General features: G+C 45.3%; 1 long non-coding RNA gene across 1 annotated transcript; it reads right to left on the bottom strand.

The window, feature by feature from the left end:
• Positions 1 to 1,700: 1,700 nt before the first annotated feature.
• On the bottom strand, positions 1,701 to 20,837 carry LOC129382968 (uncharacterized). The gene is made up of 3 exons (XR_008610933.1): positions 20,744 to 20,837; positions 16,847 to 16,966; positions 1,701 to 1,835 (listed from the first exon to the last, which is right to left on the bottom strand). It is a non-coding gene; the product is annotated as an uncharacterized lncRNA (long non-coding RNA).
• Positions 20,838 to 21,588: the final 751 nt, after the last annotated feature.

Genomic DNA, 21,588 nt, shown 5'->3' with positions numbered 1-21,588 from the left:
GAAGGACAGTTTTCAACCAAACCGGTGTAACGTCTCTTATATCAAAGAAACAATCTGTAATTTTGCTAAGCTCAGCTGTAAGGGTAATTACACATGCATTCCATGATGGGTCTTCTGTGAACCTCACGCCAAGGAACGTGTGAGCTTGTACCTGTTCTAGTTTAGCCCCACGGAATTTCACTGTAATTTTATGATCAACGGTTTGTTAATTGGTGCAAATAATATGTACTTCGTTTTGTTAATGTTTAATTGCAGCTTGCTGATGTGTAGCCAATTCGATAGCCGATCTAAATATGTATTAATTGAACTTTGCAACTCTGTCATGGATCTGTCCGCAAAAAACACATTAGTGTCATCGGCGTGCAGTATTGGCCGTCCAGCGGGCCGAGGATGCCGCCAGCACCCACGAACTCCTGGCCGTCGCCTAGGCGGGGCCTTTGGCCCTCCGAGCCAACTCGCAAGACACACACTAAAGTTATTTCGTCCTCTTCCCCTACTTGAACATATCAAGGGGCACACACCAGGGCAACCACCGAGACATCCCGCCGTCTCAAGGTGCCCAATATGTTGAAGTAACTTTGAAGTTGAGTTGCAGGTATTACAAATGCCACAGCGCCTAGCCTAGGCCATTGCTCCAGCAAGTGGCCTAGTCTGGGGCCCTATAACGTAAAACTAATCGAATATGCTTTATTCCAATTACCTGACGTAAAATTTAGGTAACCGCCGACGCAAGCATCGGGCCATGACTCGCAGCGTTGTCCGAAGAGCCCAATCAAACGCTTTCCTTTTTCGCAGGAGGTGCCCTTTGTTCACTTTGAAAACGAGTACTATTGCCTACACTGAACGGTTTTTCTTATATAATTGGCTGACAAGAGGTGAGAAGCACGCTCAACTGGATAGGTTTTCGATGGGACCGAGTCCGTGCAGTGAAAATAGATAACCGCATGAAGAGGGTGGTACCGGCGCCTGCGATTGGTCCACTTTCCCTTACTTAGCTTGCGGTGGCTGGTCAAAAATTGCGGCAGCGTGCAACGGAAGGTTAAGATTGCCGCTCAAACAAATCCTCAGCAAAGAAGAGTTGGCAGAGCGATGTCGAAAACGTGCCGAAAGAGCTCGATAACGTTATACGGTCACGCAAAAAGGTTTATTTTACGCAAATAAACCCGTGCACTCCGGCAACTACAAATAGCCTGTGCCTGAGCGATCGTCGGGTAGCTCTCTTCTATTGCTTCTGGAATGGGGCAGTCTCTGGCTATTTAGAAAAAAAAAATCAGTTTTGTTCAGCATATTAATGCAGCTTTAACACGTACATGTCAGTTTTATGGGGTGACTTTTCGCGGTTTTGTAACGTCGCGGGACATACAGGCGAAGTGGGCGCAGCCCGAAAAGCTTTTAGAGATGGCAGAGCGTTAATGGCGAAAAGGCGTCGTATCAGCAATAATTATTGTTTGCTCACTTTAATAAAGTATAATCAGTCTGTAACGTCATATCAGGTGGGGAGCTATCGCGGTTTTCGTGACGTAGCCTGACAGACAGGCGAAGTTAGGGTGGCCCGAAAGTTGTTTGCCCGATTGTGGAGAACTGCCTGCAGAATTCCAATAAAAAAGCTTGGAATAGCTTTACTTTATAGCGCCCCTAGTTAAGCATCACACTGATTAAGTCGCAAAGAGATAGATGTCTTGAACACTACTCACGTGCTGTCTCTTCAGCGGCGCTTTCGGTCGTCGTTGTCGTTGGGATAGTCTCTGGATCATCACCAGAACTTCTAAGCCAAGTGTTAACACAAGGAAGTTGCACTGCTGGGCACCAAGTGTGTACGCAGGATTTCTGGTCACCTTTGCAGAAAAGCAGGGATTGATATTTCAGCAGCAATACTGCAGTTTAGACAGGCAAACACTTCTAATAAATAGTGCCCACGATTTTCAGCCTGACCGCGGGGCATGTAGTTTACTGTTTTTATTGTGTCCAAAAGAATGCACCCCATCCCGTGACTTAAAATTGTATTGATTAACATAGCATCAATGTTTTAGCTGATGCGCATTTGCTTACATCATAACCCACCGTTGGGGCGTAGTAGCTTTGGTGTTGCAGTTACTGTAGGCCCGAGGGCGCGGCATCGAATCCTGGCCGCGGCAGCCGCATTTCGACGCAGGCGAAATGCAAAAACACTCGAGTACTGTCCGTTGGGTGCATGTCATAGAACCCCAGATGGTCAAAGCTACTCCGGAGTTCGCCATTTATAATCATATGGCGTTTTGCCACGTGAAACGCTATTTTATTTTATTTAATTCATACTTACCACGTCACTATGTGGTGTCCTTGTGACAGGAAGCATTTTTCAGCTTGGTCATCATAAGGAGTCGCTTTCTAAAATTGCCTTTAACTAAAAATATAATAGTATTATTAGCTTATCTATTCGCAACCGTGCTGCCCGTATCTTTGGTATCGTTGTGTAGAAAAAAGGAGCCATTATTTGATCATGCATAGGCCACGTGCACACATGGTGGCGTTGTCGCGCAACACGATGTAGTTGGAGCCAAATACATCCTATCGCTCGGTGTGCAGATTGCATAGCACTCGGCCATACGCTTGTCGATCCCAGTGGGAGTGGCAGCATCTGACAGAACCTACTCAGCCATACTGCGTATATACTATCAAATTCATACCTGTGCTCGACAGATAGTTAATTAGTTAAATGTGGTTTAGTGGCGCAAAAGCGGCTAAGGCTATGCTTCGCCAAACACGAGGTGTTTTTTAAATCCAACTTAAGTTCAAAAAAAGCCGTGGTAATCTATATTTAGTGTGAAAAGCCGTTGTCTAGAAATCTACGCAAGTCAGGCAACGGGACTATCGGATCATTTCCTAAAATAAAAGCAGGGCGTAAAGGTATCTGTAGTTGATACAGGTTGTGCAAAAGGTTTCGTCTATGTACTTCTAGATGTGTCACTGCTAGTGGTTTTTGGCATTTCTCGCACGTTGGCGTATCTTCTTTTGTAAGTAAATAATTGCGTGTGAGGAGTGTGTGCCTAATGCGCAGTCGGCATGAAACTACTTCAAAGAACCGCTGCTGGTGGTTGCACGACTTCCACTCACCAAGTACGGGTTTAGTGAGATGTATCTTATTGTCGGCACAATGGTCCCATTCGTGTTGCCACTTTGACGTTAAGGCCTTACTAATCGCACGGATACTATCTTTATATGGAAGCGTTGGTTTTGTCATATCTATGTATGCTGCCATCAAAGCACATCTATGAGCTCTTTCATTACTCGGTATCCCAACATGGCTTGGGACGCAGCAGAAACCATTTGATCCCCTGTATTTAACATGGCTTCGGACCCAGCAGAAACCATTTGATCCCCTGTATTTCTTTAGCGCCACCATGTTTCGAATATCCCCTAGTAGGGGTTAACACTCAGATTTCAGATGTGCAGCCTTTAGTGTACTTAAGGAATCAGTGTATTTGAATACTTTTGTGTTTGTCAGTGATAATTCTTTTAACTACAACCCATAGAGCATAAACTTCAGCAGTTAAAGCAGATGTAAGTTTTGGTAAACGAATACTTGTTTCCTAATTTTCTGTTACGGCCCCTACACCCACGTGTTATTTTGTTTTAGAGCCATCGGTGTAAAATTTCGTGTTATTTTCATATTTCTCCTGAAGAGAACTGAATTCTTGTATGATGTGTTCGTGTGGTGTGGCTCCTTTCTTTAAATGTGTTAATGTGAAGTCACATAACTGTGTGAGATCATACCGCGGTAGCAATCGTTGTTGTTTCTTGGCAACCTGGACGACTTCATGAGGAGTGTCATACTCCTGACAATATTCCTCATATCGCAGGACAAGCGGCATAATCATGTTCGGTTTATTTGAGTGGTGTAAGCGTGATCTGTACGCTGTGACGATGTTGTAGCGTATGTGTTGTGGTGAGGACTGAACGCTGAGCACGTAGGAAAAGGTGAGTAACGCTCTGCACTGCTGTAAGGCAGGTTCATTACGCTCAACGTATAAACTTGGGACAAGTGATGTTTTATAGGCACCACTTGCCAGTCGCAATCCAAGGTTATGTACTGGATCAAGTCGTCGAATGTAAGACTTTCTGGCTGAGCCATAAACCACGCAGCCGTTGCCTCGAATTCTGCGCACACGATACCGGTAGATAAGTAAAAGACGCGTTCGGTCGGAACCACAGTGCTCATGAGATAAAACTTTGAGGTTATTCAACGCTTTATTTGCTTTATTATTTGCTGTTTTATGTGAGTTAGGAAGTTTACTGTCGAAGGTTGCTCCTAAAAACTTGTGATCTTGTTTCACCGGCAGTAGGGCGTCATTAAATTTTACGACTGGGTCGTTTTGTAGCCCTCGTTTTTGAGAGAACAAAACAGTAACTCTTTTCTGTGTGGAAAAACGGGAACCATTTTTGTTAGCCCATTGTGTAAGTTTATTTATTGTGATCTGAAGCTCCTTTTCACATGCTGACAAATTCAAGGCGCGGAAAGCCTCTTGGAAAACGTGTACGTATACATCGTGCATAAGAGACGATGGTATAATCTTGCTAATTGAGTTCATTTTTACTATGAATAGTGTCGTGCTGAGAACACAATCTTGTGGAACGCCATTTTCCTGTGTAAATGTCTGAGACTGTACTGAGCCCAGACCTACCTGAGATGTTCTATTAGACACAAAATCAGCTAGGCAGTTGAGTATTTTACCACGGATCCCGAAGTCAGCCAGCTCTCTTCAAATTCTATATCTCGCTGTGGTATCATAGGATTTTTCTAAATCGAAGAAAACTAGCTGCAAGACATTGCTGTTTTTGTAAAAATGCACATGTTTTCATGTTCAGAATTTCATGTTCTAGACGGACAAGATGGTCAGTAGTTGAACAACACTTTTTGTTTCCACACTGGTAGGGGCCTATCAAGTTTCTTCATTCTAAAATAAATGAGAACCTTATATTGATAATGCTTTTATATGATATTTCTAATCAGCATGTGAGGGCAGTGCGTCTGCAGCTGCTTGCTGATATTGGGGCTTTACCATCGTTTAAAATTAAACTACTATTGTCTTCTTCCACTCTGCCGCCATTATAACAGATTTCCAGATTATCCTGAAATATTTCAGGAGAGCATCTACTGATGCTTGAGATAGATGTGCCAACATGGGCTAGTGAATACGGTCGTGACCTGGCGCTGTTTTTTCTTTTTTCCTGCAAGAAAGACTCTGTGCATTTCTTGTTGTATGAGGGGGTAATCGTACAGTTCATTCGAGGCGCCAGCAGTGGGCAGCATCTGTTTTTCAGCAGACTGTTTGTGCTTTAAAAATTCCTTTGCATAATTCACTGAACTAGAGGCATCCCGAAAATCTTAGCCAAGTATATCTGCCTTTTGTAGTGCTGTTTCTTGGCCTTGACTAGAACGTACTGGTTCCCACATTCCTTTAGATGTGACTGAACCGTTTATTTAGGATGTGTATTTCTTCCACGATGATTTTTCTGCCTGCCTTCGGATAAACCGTGATTTGGCTTTGGCTTGTTTAAAGCATAAGATAACTTACAGTTGGGGTGTCTTCGTAAGATTCTCCAGACCCTATTTTGAAGCTATTTTGCTTCTGTACACTCAGGAGTCCACCAGAGGTAAATTTTTTTGCGCACAAGGCTAGAAGTTTGAGGTATTGCCTTTCCTTCCTTTGACATTAGAACCACTGAGGACTTTTCATTAATTTCATTTATTCTTAGTTCCCTTCAAAAGACCTCCTCGAGTTTTGCATGTCTCATGAAAAGCGGCGAGTCAGCAAGATGTATTTTCCAGCGACGCGGTTTAAAATTGGTAATGGGTAAGGATAATGCGTGTTTGATGATAGCACGTAGATGATCGCTGCCATATGAGGCGCTCAGGACTTCCTATTTAAAATCCCTAAAGATACATGGCGAGCAAAAGGCTAAATCTAGGCAACTAAAAGGCGATAAGTAGGTTGGCGTACCTGAGTTTCAAAGGCAAATGTTATTAGGTAAATCAAAATCTTCAATAAGCTGCCCTCTGTGCTCAGTTTTATCGCTACCCCAAAAAGTAGAATGATCAATAAATCTCCCACTAAAAGAAAAGACTCACGCAGCTGTTCTATTAAGTCCTCCTGTTTTCTAATTGTAGCGTGGGAGTGAGGTGGAATATAAACTGAACAGATGGTAAGAGTTTTATATGATTTAATAGTGGTGGCTACAGCCTCGAAAGACGTATTTAATTTAATGTTTCGGGTAGGAGTGCCGCCTTGCACGACTATAGCGACTCCTCCTGACAAACTGCTGTAGTGTTCGCGGTCCGTTCGGACAACAATGAAACCTTTGAGGAATTGACTGTGTTTAGGGCCTAAGTTTGTTTCCTGTGGGCAAGATGCTACTGGCGAGAACTTATTTATCATGTCTCTATTGTCACCTAAATTGTGAATCACTCCTTTACAATTGCAGTGTATGACAGAAGCCATAGTGGCGGAATTGAGAATGTTAAGTTATGTGTACGTATTGAATAGTTGTGGGTGACATGTGTTAAATGTATTGTGCTATTGGAAGAACGATAACCGCTCAGGTTACCGGTCCCTTTCATGGCGCAGTTACCAAGAGCTTGTCTTTTTTAACACGCTCCAGAGAGTGCTGATCTTTTGGCGTCGATGACGCTGGAGTTGTTGTGTGGACCTCCATAGGCTTTTCCTAGACGCTTGATGATCGAGAACCAGGCACTGAGACATGCGTCTCAGGCTTTGCAGTTTGATTTAGCCTAGGGCCCTGCGAAATCGGGATCTGCAGGCCCGTCTTTGATGGTGATGGAGCAATAGTGGCTGCTGACACCAAGGGGGCGGATGGAGTTACTACTGGGCCACTGAGTGCGGTCCCTGTAGACGACTGAGATCACTGCGGCGTTGCCGCCTGCCATACCGCACTGGCCTAGGGTGTTTGACGTTTTGAGGTAAGTGTGATACCTTCCTTCTTGCTTCATAAAACCGAGATCTTCTCTTTCATCGTAAGTGCAATTATCTCTTTTTCTTTCATCCAGCAAGGGCAAGATCACGAATACGCTGGGTTATCTCCTTTGCAGTTTGTAGAGTGTGGAGGAGCATTGCAGTTGTCCGATTGATCACCATTGCTGCTACACTTTGCACATGTCGAGTTACCTCTGCATGATTGCGATGCGTGTCCGAACCTCTGCCACCTGAAACACCGCCTCGGGTTTGGGATATATGTTCCCACATTGAGCTTCACATACCCTGCATTAAATGTACTAGGCACTATACTGGTACCAAAGGTAAGTATGACATGTTTAGTTGGAATTTGTTCGTCATTTCTTCGGAGAGTTATTCTTTGAACCTTGAACAGATTTTTTTCTTGGAAACCTTCCAGGAGTTTTTTATTGCTCAGGTTCAAGAAATCTTCTGATATAACGCCCCTGCTTGTGTTTAGAGAACAGTGTGCTGAGATTGTGACTTCGATGTCACCGGCACAGGTGAGGTCAGCCAGCTTTTCTACTTGATCTTTGGTTTTGAGTTCGAGGAGGAGGTCCATATTTGACATCACTGAGGCCTTTTAATGCTTTTCAGTTTTTTTTCTACGAGGCATTTCGCCACTAGGAATGGCGACAGTTTTCTCGTTGTTATGGATCGTTCAATGTGCATCACATGTTAGCGTGGGAATGTTTCTAAGTCGCTTCTTAAAGTTAAATCAGAAATTGCTTCGGTGCGCCCTCTTCTGTAAGGGCGATCTGAAAGGGACGGGGAATGCGTCTGCCATGACATTCATGGAATATTCAGCAGCGGTGGTAGCCACCCACCACCGAGCCAAACAAGCCAACGCTATGAAGTTAGGAAAATACCTGTAGACGTCAGCTATATAACTCCGCTACAACCTAATATATGTACTGAAATATTGCTAGATACACACAGCTAACCCTTGCTGCCTGCAAAACTAGAAGTAAACGAAGTGAGTAAAAGATAGCAAAGCTTGAAAGGGAGAGAGAACGACGAAGATTGGAGAGGAGGACAGGAAGAGGCAACTACCGATTTCCCCAGGGTGGATCAGTTCGGCGTTGCCATCTACGTGAAGCGGAGGCCAAAGAGGTGTATTGCCGCCACCGGGGTGCCACAAAGGTCAAAGCACCCGGCATTGGCTCAACCCCCAGGATCCTCTTTTCCCCGAGCATGGCTACACGCGGCAGGGTACAACCCTCATGTGCTCAGGTACGTGATGTTGCAACACACCAAACGCCTGCTGACGCAGCTGCCCCTGCGGAGTGGGCTCAACAGCAGTTTTAAGACTTGCAAGGGTGAAGTCTCTTGAAGAAACGTGACATGTGCAACAGCAGCTACCGACGGAGTCGGGCTACGGTTACTGCCTAACGAACTCGATTTTCTATGCATCAGGAGGCTTGATTTTCTAAGAGTGGTGCCGAAACTCAACGTAAGAGCGAACCACATAGATGGCCCCAAGGTAATCTCCTTCCTGCCTACTGATTCATCGTACAGACATTTTGCTGCTTACGGTGGAGTCAAAGTATGGAAGCGCTCAAGCTCACGTGCAAAGACGAGAGATCGCAGCTAACGCGCATTTTTAACGACATCGAATAGCAAATACTGGGTTGCGAAAGAGCAGCTTTGCAACCAGAGCGAACACCTGAATCATCTTCACACGGACTTGAGGGCAACTGACTCCGACATCGTCCCTCTGCTGTCTACAACGGAAGCTTCAGCAGAGTTTGAGCGGGTTGTGAACTACAATAATCGAGCCACCGGAATGTCTGCGAATCTCAAATACCGTATACGTCAGATTCAGGAATCGCCCTACCGTACGTCACCATCGACTTTAAGCGACCCCGTTCAACGCACGCAGCAACGGCATGTTCGCCTTCCGAAAATCAACCTTATGAAGTTCAACGATCGATAATCAATGCGGCCACCATTGTGAGAGCAGTTCAAGCAACTGATCCACAATGACGACGGCCTCAGCGATGTAGACAAGATCACTTATCGGCGCTCGGTTTTGACCAGCGACGCAACATTGTAGATCGCGTGACTTACAGCAGCTGCAAACTGTTACAGCGATGCCCTGGACATATTAAACGGCGCTTTGCTAAGGACAACTTGATCATTCAGGATCATATGTGGCGAGTTATCGACGTGCAGCCCGTTCTAATCCGCAACGACCTTCGAGGACTTCCAAGCCCATGCGACATTGCGCAATCCCAGACACATGCCCTTGAGACCCTGGACTCATAGTACCGGAGGATTATTATTCTTCAATGCTCTACCAAATACTCCTGAAGTCGCTTCCTCACGATATTGTCCTCAATGTCAACAACACCATCACAGACCAGAAATTGAAGGAAAGAGGAGTAGAGCACGTTGCGGGGCTACTTGGTTCATAGCTTTAAAAAGATGAAGCGCCAACAGAAACAGCACACCAATGAAGAAACAAACAATAAAAGGACAAGGGGAGGAGCTGGTATCACTGGTGATCAAGGAGGTCGCACCAACCAACAGAAGGCAAGCATTAAGATTTTGCTGCTTTTTATTCAGATAGAAATAGACTCGAGAACGAACAATCCTACATGTTTCGATACAATAGGGCAGATCGAAGGGCAAAGAAAAAGATTTTCGCAGTAGCGCAACAGTCACATCGCGATCTTTATCCTTAACGAAACTGGTATGCCGTCAACACTCAACCCCGAAGTCTGGCCTCACGTGCCAAACCCGTTCGTTAAAAAAAGGCCTGTTTTCTGCGAGTCAACAACCCATTATGCCGAGCAGTGCGACTATGCAGTTCATATCGAGGAAAAGAAAACTAAACGCCTACTACATCGACGTCGCTGCTTCCGCTGTACTATGGAGCATCACGTACCAAGAAACTGCATAAGACTGGACTAATGTGAAAAATTGAATCGGCGCCATGCAGAAACAATGTGCGACCCTACGTTGATGAAAACGACTGCGGCACCCCAGTCGTTCCCAAAACAAATACAACTCAAGATGATTGGAACAGGCACTTCCAAACGGCGCGCATAGCTCAAAAGAGCTGTTGCTTGGACCGCCGGAAAGCAGTGCTAGTTCGCGTTTTATGTGATGGAGGCAGCCAGCACAGCTTTCTGACCACGCAATTGAAGGAGAAACTAAATTATGAAGTGCTTGATCAAGAATGTCTCACACTAGAATATTTCGGAGGGCATCATAAAGAGAAGCCTTTCAACTGTTTACTTACAACTCTGAGTTCAGTGCATAGTTGCAAATCACTGCTGCTCGAAGCTTTCATCACGACCAAGATGTGCGACCAACCCATTCCACGTCTTAGTAGACACTTTACTAATGAGCTCGAGCATCAACGTTATGACTTCATTGACATCGATCAAGCTGAAAGCCCTAAACCTGACGACATCTTAATTGGCAGTTATTATTACTGGACACTTATCACAGGACACGTAGGGAAGTCGCACAACAGAACCAAAGCCGTTGGTCCTTCACTAGACTGGACTCTGGACGGACCAGTAGCCGCTTGCCCTAGCGGCATGCAATGCAACGAGACAACTGCACTGAAAGCGGCAATGACGGGCAGTAATATCACCACAAATTAATACGTGGACCTACAAATTATACGGATAAAAGGCGATGGACGTAACAAGAACCAGGACTCAGGTCTAGCTCTGGATTTCTTCAACGGCAGAGTCCAGATAGAGAATCATCGTTACGTAGTTTCGCTTCCACGGGAAGCGACAGTTCCCAACCACAACAATCGAACAAACTCACAGACGCGTTTATATTAACATCCTTGAAAGCTTCATTGAAGCTCTCAGCTTCTGCAGGAATATGGTGCTGCTATACGTAAATACCCTGAAGATGGTGCAGCAGAGAAGGTCACTGACGATAAAAAAGAAGACGCAGTGTCTGACAAGCTACACCATGCAGTAATCGGCGAAGACCGTAAAACAAGGTAAGGGTGGTCTTCGATGCTTCGTCGCATTAAAAGGAGAACTCTAGTTCAACGACAGCAATTACGCCGGACCATACTTCATTGTCGATCTCATACGCCGGCTACTTTGCTTCAGAAAACATCGTATTGCTTCAGTAGCAGACATGGAAAAAGCGTTTCTGCAAATAAGCATCACCCCGCACAAACCGATACGTTTTGCGCCACCTGCTTTCGGAGAAAGCACCCACGCTAGGTCAACCGCTTTTAACGTTGGTATCTGGCGTGTGACCAGAGTACCATTCGGCACGACCTGTAGGCCCTTTCTTTTGGCGGCAACCATCCGTTATCATCTTCAGAAAGCTTCGTCAATTTACCCCGAAGCTACAGAAAAGCTGTGGCTTTCCATAGAAGTTGAAGACATTTTACCCGTAGCGGACTCCGTTGAAGACACGTCCAAGCTGTGGTCAGAAGCCATGAAGATATTTGCAAGTACACTTGTGAAGCTACACAAGTGAGCTTCGATCGACCCACGCGTTCTTGGCACAAAATTGATGCTACCTCCGGAGTTAGCTCTGGGACAACTGATTGGACTAGTGAAAGTCCCGGGATCGGTATGGCATCCTGACACCGACGTACTGTTGCTTAGTCCGGGAAAGCTATTGAGTTTGCTCAACAAAGAACCAATACCAAGCGGTTCATGCTCCAGACGACCTCTCGCCTATACGACCATCACGGCATGCTGACCCCTTGCGCAATAAGAATGAAGATCTGTTTTCAAAAGCTTTGGAAGAAAAGTACTGAAGGGCAAGAACAGCTGCCACTGGATGCTCTACATGAATAGGAAAATTGGTACAATTGACTTCCAGACCTCTGTGATATTGAAATTCTCCGCTTCTACCGTCAGGGCGTACATGGAATTGGCGACAAACACACACTGCACTTTTTAACTGACGCTTGTCAGTCAAGCTACGACGCCGTTTCCATCATTTGGACAGCAGAAAATGCAAACGACAATTGCTCAACGCTAGTCTTGTGCAAGCCCAGGGTGGCGGCAATGATGTACACAAGCCTTACCAGACTCGAACTGCCAGCCTGCCTTGTTTCAGCAGGAATGTACGTGTGCGTGCGAAGCAGGCAGGCAGACAGATAGGTTTGCCATGCATTTGCTACCAACAATAACCACTAGAACTTTGGGAGTCATCTGACCGAGGCATTCACAAATGCTCGAGTTATGGAGATGCCCTGGTCAGTTGTGCGAATTAACAAACTTAGTCTCGTGGGCAGGACCAAACTCTACCGATCATCAACAGAGTGTCATGGAGAATGTCCTCATTGGGCCACCGAACAACCAATTATGGACATTCATAAGTACAGCTCTCTTGCGCTACTACACCGTGCTAATGTTTGGATACTATGATTTTCCTTGAAGCAAAAGCGGGAAGGCGTGTTCCGGATAGCCCTGAATGCAGAATAAATAAAAGCCAGTGACCTATACTGAATAAAAAGGGTTCAAAGCTCAGCCTTTTCGCATAAAGTTGACCGCGTCTCTAAAGAAGCTCAGCATATAAAGGATTCAACACTTCGGGACATGACCTGCTTGTTCGAAACTGGAGTTTTTCGAGTCGCCGGACGCCTACAATTCTGCAAAAATCTTACAATGAAAAACATCCAAATCGTATTACCAAAGCACCACTACTACTGGGAGCTCCTCGTCGTCCAGCACCATCGACAACTTCTTCATGCAGGGGTTCGGGATACACTTGAACTAACAGTGGAAATATAATGAATATTACGTGAAGGGCAGCTAGTCAAGATGGTCATCAAAGGATGTATCATGTTCCCACGCTACAATGTCAGACCTTTCTCCGAAGTAACTCCACCGTTACTACCTAAAAACGTGACTCCTTCGGAACCATTTCAAGTAACAGAACTAGATTTCGCTGGTCCCCTCTACGTCAAACGTCTAAATGACTACGCCAAAGTATATATTTGCAGTTCCACGCGCGCCGTGATCAGAGCTGTTCACTTCGAACTAGCCGAAGACATGGCTGCCACGAGCTTTTTCAATGCTTTCCGGTGCATTGTGTTGCGTCGACGACTTTCTTCTGTTATGTATTCGGACAACACATCAGCGTTCAAGAAGTGCAAGAGAGAGCTTTCGAAACTGTGGCAATCACTCAGAAACGAACAAGTCTGTACCTACAGCGGTGACCATCATATACAATGGAAATTTATCACCGATCATGCACCATAGTGGGGCGGTCTTGACGAGTCTTATCAGGTCTGTCAAACTGACATAGAAGAAATGAATCGGAAAAAGATCCCTTACGAAGAAACGGCTACAAACAACCTCAGCTCAAGTAGAAGCTGTCATAAATTCCCGGCCACTCACACACGTTTACACCGACTGTCTAGATCTTCCCCTCTCACTTTCGCATCGAAAGGCGAATATCTTCACTTCCCGGCATAACACTCGCCGAGAACACAGTAGATAGTCGCCATATGCTACCCTTGTGGGAACGAGAAAAAACGCCAACGAATTTGTGGGAGCGTTGTCCCAAAGAATACCTTTTGGGGTTAAGGACGATACCCAGCCCCAAGTGAATGACCTCGTTGGATAGAATTAAGAAAGGCAACCTCATCCTTCTTCAAGAGTGCAGCAAGCCCCAGCAACTATGAAACATTCTTCGAATAGAGGAGCTCCATAGAGGAAGGGACGGCAAGACAAGATCCTGTACCTTGAGACCACGAGGTGGCTCCACCGTTAAACGGACCATTGAACCCCTGCACCCACTGGAATCAAACTTTTTGTAAACTTCTGCGCACGGAACAGTTTGTTGAAACAAGAAAGACGAAGGGGAAGAAGCGCTCTTGAGCACCGTTCAAACCACGCGCAACAGCAGCTACCCATGAAGTCAGGCTTGTAGGAGATCTTGTCGGAAATTGTAGGACTTGTACGAAATCAAGCCTGCTAATGTATAGGAAAAAGGGTTTATTCTACATAAATCGAAGCCCGGCTTCATGGGTAGCTGCTGCTGCTCGTGGCGCGAAGCATGAGTGTGCTTCGTCTCCTCCTTTGTTGTTCTTGTTCCAAAACTATGAATTGGTACCCGTATCTATTCACCACCAAAAAATTTCACAAGCAAATTGTCACCGATTCATAGGTGTCATTATTGACACACAGCTTTCATAGAGCCCGTACGTGCCATACTTGAAGAAGAGGCATATCACTATTGCATTTATGTAGAGGTTTCTCGAAGGTAAAACGTGGGGCTCTTCCGTGGCATCTGTGCTTCAACTATACAAGACGCTCTCCCTAGGATAATTATAATGTAGCACACCAGTGCTGTCCAATGCTAACAAAACTAACACTCGTGTCCTACAGAAGAGCACTCAGAGCCAAGCCCTCCGAACACGTGTGGCGCTACCTGGGTGTGCTTCAACTTTAGCAATTGCCATCGTGCGACCCCCCACTAAAGACTTACATAACTGCCCACGCACTATCTTCGGTTTACATACAAAGGTGCTGGCCACCATCTCGCCCGCTTGTCTGAGAAAATACCCAGGCCATCCTTTTGCATATCTATTTCGAGCAACCCGCACTCTTTGTCAGTGAGATACCAGCAACAAGAACGCCATCTCCTCTGGGGTGCCTGAAAAAGCCTCCTATGAACGCTGCTCTGCAGGAAATTGCAAAGAAGGGATTCAATTGTGGGGTTTTACGTGCCAAAACTACGATTTTATTATGAGGCACGCCGTAGTGGGGGACTCCGGACTCATTTTGTCCACCAGGGGGTCTTAACATGCCACCAGTGCACGGGACACGAGCGTTCTTGCATTTTTCCCCCATCGAAATGCGGCCGCCATGGCCGGGATTTGATCTCGCCACCTCGTCCAAAGAACGCTAGCCTGATCTCCGCGGCTCTGAAGCAGATCGCATATGAGCTTCCACATAAATCATACGCTAACCAAAGCCATCTTTACAAGTACGGTTCGATCTCGGAAAGCACGACGGGCGCCACTGTTATGCCATCTCGATCGGTCATGAATTTTAAGATTCCACACGTCACGAGATCAGGTTCTGAACTTGCTGCTCTCTGTGCAGCTATGGACTACATGAAAAAATAACTGCCTAGCAAACCGGCAAGATTTTGTGAGTCAAAAGCAGAACTCCAAAGTGTGCGAAGTGTACGATGTGGAAATTACGAACAACTCATGTCCAAAATCAACGAAATTTGTCATTGCGTTTCTGAACGCAGACATCTTTCAATGGCTGCCGGCACAATGAGGCGTCGTTGGTAATCACCTTGCCGATGAAGCTGCCTCACGTGCCCAGGTTGGAGCACGGGCACTGCTCATACCTTTATAGAGAGTAGATGCTGCAATAGAGCCTTGCAATATCGCGCGTACCAACACGTTGAGACATCGGCCTACTCCACCGAACTCTAACCGTCGATTACGCAGCATCGACACATTACTGAAACTGCAACTACCAACCAACCTTTCACCACGTAACGCAACACTGTTGTGTCGGCTGTGGGTAGGCGTAGTCTTTACTAACTCCTACAGCTATCGCATTGGCATATCGGACTCACCCATGTGCGCCAAATGCAAGTGTAAAGAAACCATCGGTCATCTTTTGCCTCCCTTTTCTTGCTTCAATGAACAAAGCCGGAATATCAAGCTTGCCTCGGATAGACTGGTCGATAGGCCATTTACCGAAGCGAATGTCTTGGAAGCCTGGCCTCACAACTCATCAGCCCAGAAAGCCATTCGAGCTCTTCTACATTACCTGAAAGCTACCTGAAGTCGGGCACCCAAGGGCCCGACTTTATAGTACTTCACTTGGCTTGGTGCATGTGAAATCGGAATGAAGACATGCGTCTTCTCTCTACCTCGCTTTCACTCCTCCACATCATTTCCCACGGGTAAGAAACTGGACAAAGTATAACCTCTCTGCCTTTCTTTCTCCTTTTTCTCTCTCTTAATTAAACGGAGGTGGCCCAAACGACCAGGCCTCCTCCCCAACTGCAGCTTTTGTTAATGTTTCTGTCGGATACCTCACAAAGTTGCCATCATTGTTTTTGGTAGCAAAGACGTGGCAAACCTGTCTGTCCGCCTGGTTAACTTCCTGTGCGCCGAATACTCGTTGCGATAAAGGCTTGGGTATATACATATTGGCGACAGTGCTTTGCCTATCATCACTACCGATACCCGCACCTCCACTGCTGCGAAGTACTCTCGCGACCTGTCCTTACACTTCCCTGTTCGACTTGGACGTAAGTTCAGAAACATCAACCGATCGGACAAACTTTCTATGCACTTGCTATTAGGAGCAACCAATACTAATGTTTGAGCGCTCCGTCTGTGACGTTGACACAAAGGTTTTGTAGTACATCAGTGTTGGACGCGTGTAATAGCAACATTTGTGGCATGAACTTGTATGGAACATTGTTAAGTTCTCGAGATTTTTTACACTAGGAGCGTGTTTACCTTCGCTTTCGTGCAATTAGGCCGTATTTCTAACACTATAATCAACTAGGTTGATATACAGCGCTTATACCATCTAGCATATTTCTTCGATTGTGCGCCTGCTTCCAATTTATTTGCCTATGTGAATACAAACTCGGTACATATATTATATACATTATCTTTTTAAATGTTTCGCTGCTTTTTTGGCTGCGCCGCTGAAAACAATTTGAGTTGTTGGTAGCCAGAGTCCGGTGGGGATCGACTAGAAACTCTGCGTAACTTGGATTAGGACTGGTTGCTACCTCCGTCGTGTACTGCTGTCTCAAGACATGACTTGTTCATTCATGTATCCTGAGTTGCCGCGATATTGGTACAATGTTTGCTACTGAATGTAGCACAGTAGCAATTTCATGATGTCCGAGAAGCTACTTACCTGTTCTTGCAGAGTTTAACACGGCCACTATTTCCGGATCCATAGCGGCTTCCTTCAAATAACTGTTTGAATCTTCTTCTAAAACTTCAGGACACCATATCTTGGCACACCTCTTGCAAGCTGCAGCAAAATAAAATCACCGTTCACTGCATATAACGTACGTCTGTGTTTTTAAAAGACCAGTTATATGGCTACCACAGCAGCGAGCACCACTGCGATATTATGTACTGGTGGAATCGCCTTTCATGGAGTTCTCATGGAGTTGTCGAGAAGGTTCACATATATTTACGCGCACGCAGATAATATCAAAACTAAAAGCGCTTAAAAACCCGTCTAGCTTGCGTTCTCAGAAAATGTCGCTTCGTAACAAATGTCGAATCATCCTGAATTCCTAGTTCTATTCGTTTCTTTCATTCTAATTTCGCAGAAATTTTCCCGAAACTTAGATGTATGAAAGAAAATGTAAAGCTTCTTAGATGCAAAACAAGTGCTGCGCACATGTGCACGTCGCAATTACTTTACAGAAAAATGTGCATAGGCCAGATCGGTCGGTGTGTTATATACCCGCTTATCTCCAACCAATCAGTAAAAATAGTCAATCACGCTTTGTTATTCATAGTAGAAGGTCTCATTGTGAGCCTATATATTGTGACACATCAGTTTTGTTTTCACACGTACCCAAACTAGCCCACTAAATCTTTTAGGTTTTTCATATCAGATCGCTCGCAGGTATTACGTCAGTGAAGCATCTGTTGCATTCGCCGAAACAAAATTCGATTTGCACAGCAAGACGGGCCCTGCTTACATATGCTATTTTTTGTTGTTCTTTAACTTGCACCGAAAGGTCAGGCGTCATTTGGCACGGGCTCGTTTTAGTCAGCCATCTGCATATATAAATGTACAGGGTGTCCCAGCTAACTTGGACCAAGATATTGAAGAAACCTATGCGTTTTTTCAGAACCGAAATCGCGTGGATGTTGTTCGCGCTTATCTGAACTTAGAGTACCATTTTTGCTCATCCTTTTTTGAGTAATTAGCCGAGGTAATTTAATTCACTTTTTAAATATAGCCTGAAACGTTCAGGCGTCAATGGGAAAGTTGTGGAGTAGCATAAATATTTCCCAAGCTAGGCACTTCCAACGAGATAGACTTAGCATGGCCGTTTTTATTCGGGAAAAACGAAAACCCGCGGAATTTTAAAAATACCACGTGACAGCGCGCTCTGTGCGCCCGAATGCGCCACGAATATAGCACTCTCAACCGCGCTTTGTAAAAAACATCGCTCGCTTCGCGCCTTTCGTGCTGCCCATGATAGAGTTTCGCGTTGTGCTTGGTTCCGAGATAAACGCCAGTGGGTTCACAAAAGGAAGCATTGTAAACTGACACGAAAGGTTATGTTTTAGCTTCCTGTCCATTCTTGTCGGCAGAGAATTGGCAATTTCATAATACTTACGTGCCTTTTCCACGTCGTGCAAAAGTTTCACAGCAATGGCTCTTTTCATGGATAAAGTTTGTAGAGATTTATTTGCTGTGATGTCTGTCTAAAGAATGTGTTCAAACAAGTCGCCCTCTGCCATAATGCAGTATTGGCGCCTTTTCAGCACGTCCGATGTAGCTTTTCTGATGACGCAAGACGGTATCTCGCTGCAGGCGTAAGCATTCTCTGCATTTAGCGCTTCTGGTGTAGTTGTAGGTTTGCGGTACACTCGGTCTTTCACATGTCCCCACAAGAAGAAGTCAAGAGTTGTCAAGTCCGGTGACCTTGCAGGCCATGCCACTGGTCCATGCCACCCGACCTACTGGCGTTTGACGGCTTCGTCAAGCCAGGCTCGGGAAAGGCTGCTGCTGTGAGCTGGTGCACCGTCGCGCTCATACCAAGTTCGCTTTAAAAACGCAAGAGGACGATGACATCGAAAATTTTCTACTGGGCCTTCCAAAATGTCGTTCACGTACCGCTGAGCAGTGAGCATGTGGTCAAAAATATGTGGCCAATTATTCTTCCGTCAAAGATACCGCACCACACAGTGAATGACCATTTGTACTGGTGTCTGGTCTGCGTCACCCAATGCGGGTTCGTATCCCTCCAGTAATGCGCATTATGGATGTTGGCTTGAGAATTTCTGGAGAAGGTTACCTCATCTGCCCACAGCACTTTGCCAACAAAATCTGGTATTTCGTCACTGTTAACAAGGATCCAATTTGAGAAATCAAGCCGCCATTGAAAGTCTCTTTCTTGCAGATTTTGATGCAGTTGGGAGGTCATACGGATGCATTTCAGCCTTCCTAAGAACTCTTGATACTGAAGATTTTGAAATGCGGACCTCACCACTCACATCACGCACGCTGGAATAAGGGTTTGCAGTCATGAAAGCCAAAATGTCTCCTTTAGCCTCTTCAGTGATAGCCCCTTTCTGTGCAGCGTCTTCTTAAAGCTACCTGTTTCTTTCAGCGTGAAGTAACTCCACATAATTGTGTTCGCGCTAGGACTTCCCCTACATTGCCAATTTCGGTATACCTTGGCAGCTTTTATCTTGTGCCGCTCCCAAGGTTCTGTTCGCCTTCTGCTCGCTTGAGTACGGCATGCTTTAGGCACTGCAAACAAATTCTTCGAAACGTTTGTGCCGCACGATAGTAAGGGACATTCGAGCTCACATGCATTTAGCCGCTGGCACAGCTTAGAAGAAAAGCGGCGTTCTAACAAATGATCCTCTCCCTCGCGCAGGTTCCAGATGTATGATGCATTTTCTGTGTGTATTTTTTGCATTCCGCATCGACTTGAACGGTGAAAAAAAATGCTCTTCTCGTTATATCGGAATAAACGGCTGATGACGGAGCGTTCTTCGGCGATGGGCGCGAGCGGCTGCTGACGAAGCGCTTTTTCGGAGCGCCGTCGCCAGCTGCTGCCGGTAATGTCAGAGCCGAGCAAAGGTTGAAGCCCTTTCTCGTAAGTGTAGGGAAGGCGCGTAGCTGGCGATGTTTTGCAAATCACTCATGAGAGCGCTGTAATCGCGGCGCATTCGGGCGCACAGAGTGCGCTCTCACGAGGTATTTTTTAAGCTCCGCGGGGTTTCGTTTTGCCCGAATAAAAACGGCCACGCTGTCTATCTCGTTGGAATTATCTGGGTAGGGCAATATTAGTGAAGTTCCACAACTTTCCCATTCACGCTTGAACGTTTCAAGCTATATTTAAAACGTGAATTAATTTATCTAGGCTAATTACTCTAAAAAGACAAGCAAAATATGGTACTGTACGTTTACATAAACGCTAACATCCCCGCGATTTCTGTTCTGAAGAACGCATAGTTTTTTTTCAAAATCTTGCTCCAGGTTAGCTGGGACACCCTGTATATATATATATATATATATATATATATATATATATAGAAGAAGAAGCCAATAAACAATGACATTGGTGTCATTGTTGGCTTCTTATGATATGATAAATAAAAATGGGGCCCTTGAGTTAACCCCTTTTTCGTCGTTCATTGTATATGTACTATTCTGAAAAGTAATTTTCACAATAACGTATCATTTCACATGTATATTCCTCTTTGATGAAATAGATATGTGGTATTTGCACGCTATCGTCGATAAGTTCCCCGCATATAACAAAACCTAGTATAAAATAGATGAACTGATGTTTTTCTACTTAACGAAGCATTCATTTAGTCACTAAGATAAGCAACCCAGCGTATACCCCATGACTACCGCGAGAACTCTAATTTTTAAAAACATTTCAGCTACCCTCGATAATGTGATTAAGCTCATGCTGACACAATTAGGTCTAGGTTTTTCTGCACAACAAAGAGCTACTCTCGTTAACTGACCTCCAGCATCGAAATATTACGGTACACGCTGCTACGAAGTGCGGCTGAGTAGTAAAAAATGCTCACTCACGTGTTGTACTGCTACTGAAACTTGCCCATGAAAGAAGTAATAAAGCTGTAGAGGGGGCTAACATCATTGGGGTATTTTCCAGGCTTCACTGATGGATAACTGGGAAAAAAAAAGAACCAAATGGCTAAATGCCCAATTCCAAACTGTAGTCACGGGCGCAGGCATTGACTAATGGTATCAATTTTCTGATCACAATATAGCCACAGTTTACATATACCATGTGGTCACAGGTTGTCAAGGATGTGTCGTCAAAAGCACAGTCACGTTACGAATAACACTTGAATAAAAAAAGCTGGCTACTGAAGGCAGACAGACTGTTCGGGCTCGTGTGATTATTCTTGTGGATTGACTACACGCTCCGTAAAATTCGCTCTCATGAGCAAGATTCAACCATTTATGCTGTTCAAAATAACGAACAGTTACGTCCACGTAACTGGATTTCGCCTGATGTATAAGTTTCTGCAAGCTTCCATCACTAATTTATTCCTTGTATATAAAATATACATACACAAAAAGATATTGTTACCTGCGAGCAAAGTAGGGAAGTCATTTTCGAGGGGCACTTACAAAGGAATGCCTAGCACTGGCCAACATAGTAGCTACCCGACGTGAAGCAAGGCACGTCGTCGTACCCAGATCAGTCAGAGGCCGCTTATAGGTACGCCCCACTCAATCTAAAGGTGGATATCGTCTTCGAGTAGCACGTATCGCGAGTCCCGGTGGCAGAGCCACCGGCTCGGTGCCACTAAGGACCCGCAGCAGAGGACGGGTAGTAAAGCTTGAGTCTCGAAACGTGGACGACGTCGCTGGATGAAGGAAGGGAAGATGTAGTCGGACTGGCGGAC

This window comes from Dermacentor andersoni, chromosome 3 (genome assembly GCF_023375885.2).
Source record: "Dermacentor andersoni chromosome 3, qqDerAnde1_hic_scaffold, whole genome shotgun sequence".
Lineage (NCBI taxonomy): Eukaryota > Metazoa > Arthropoda > Arachnida > Ixodida > Ixodidae > Dermacentor > Dermacentor andersoni.
Note: the sequence above shows the minus strand (reverse complement) of the source record. Positions and strands in the feature narration are given on the sequence as shown.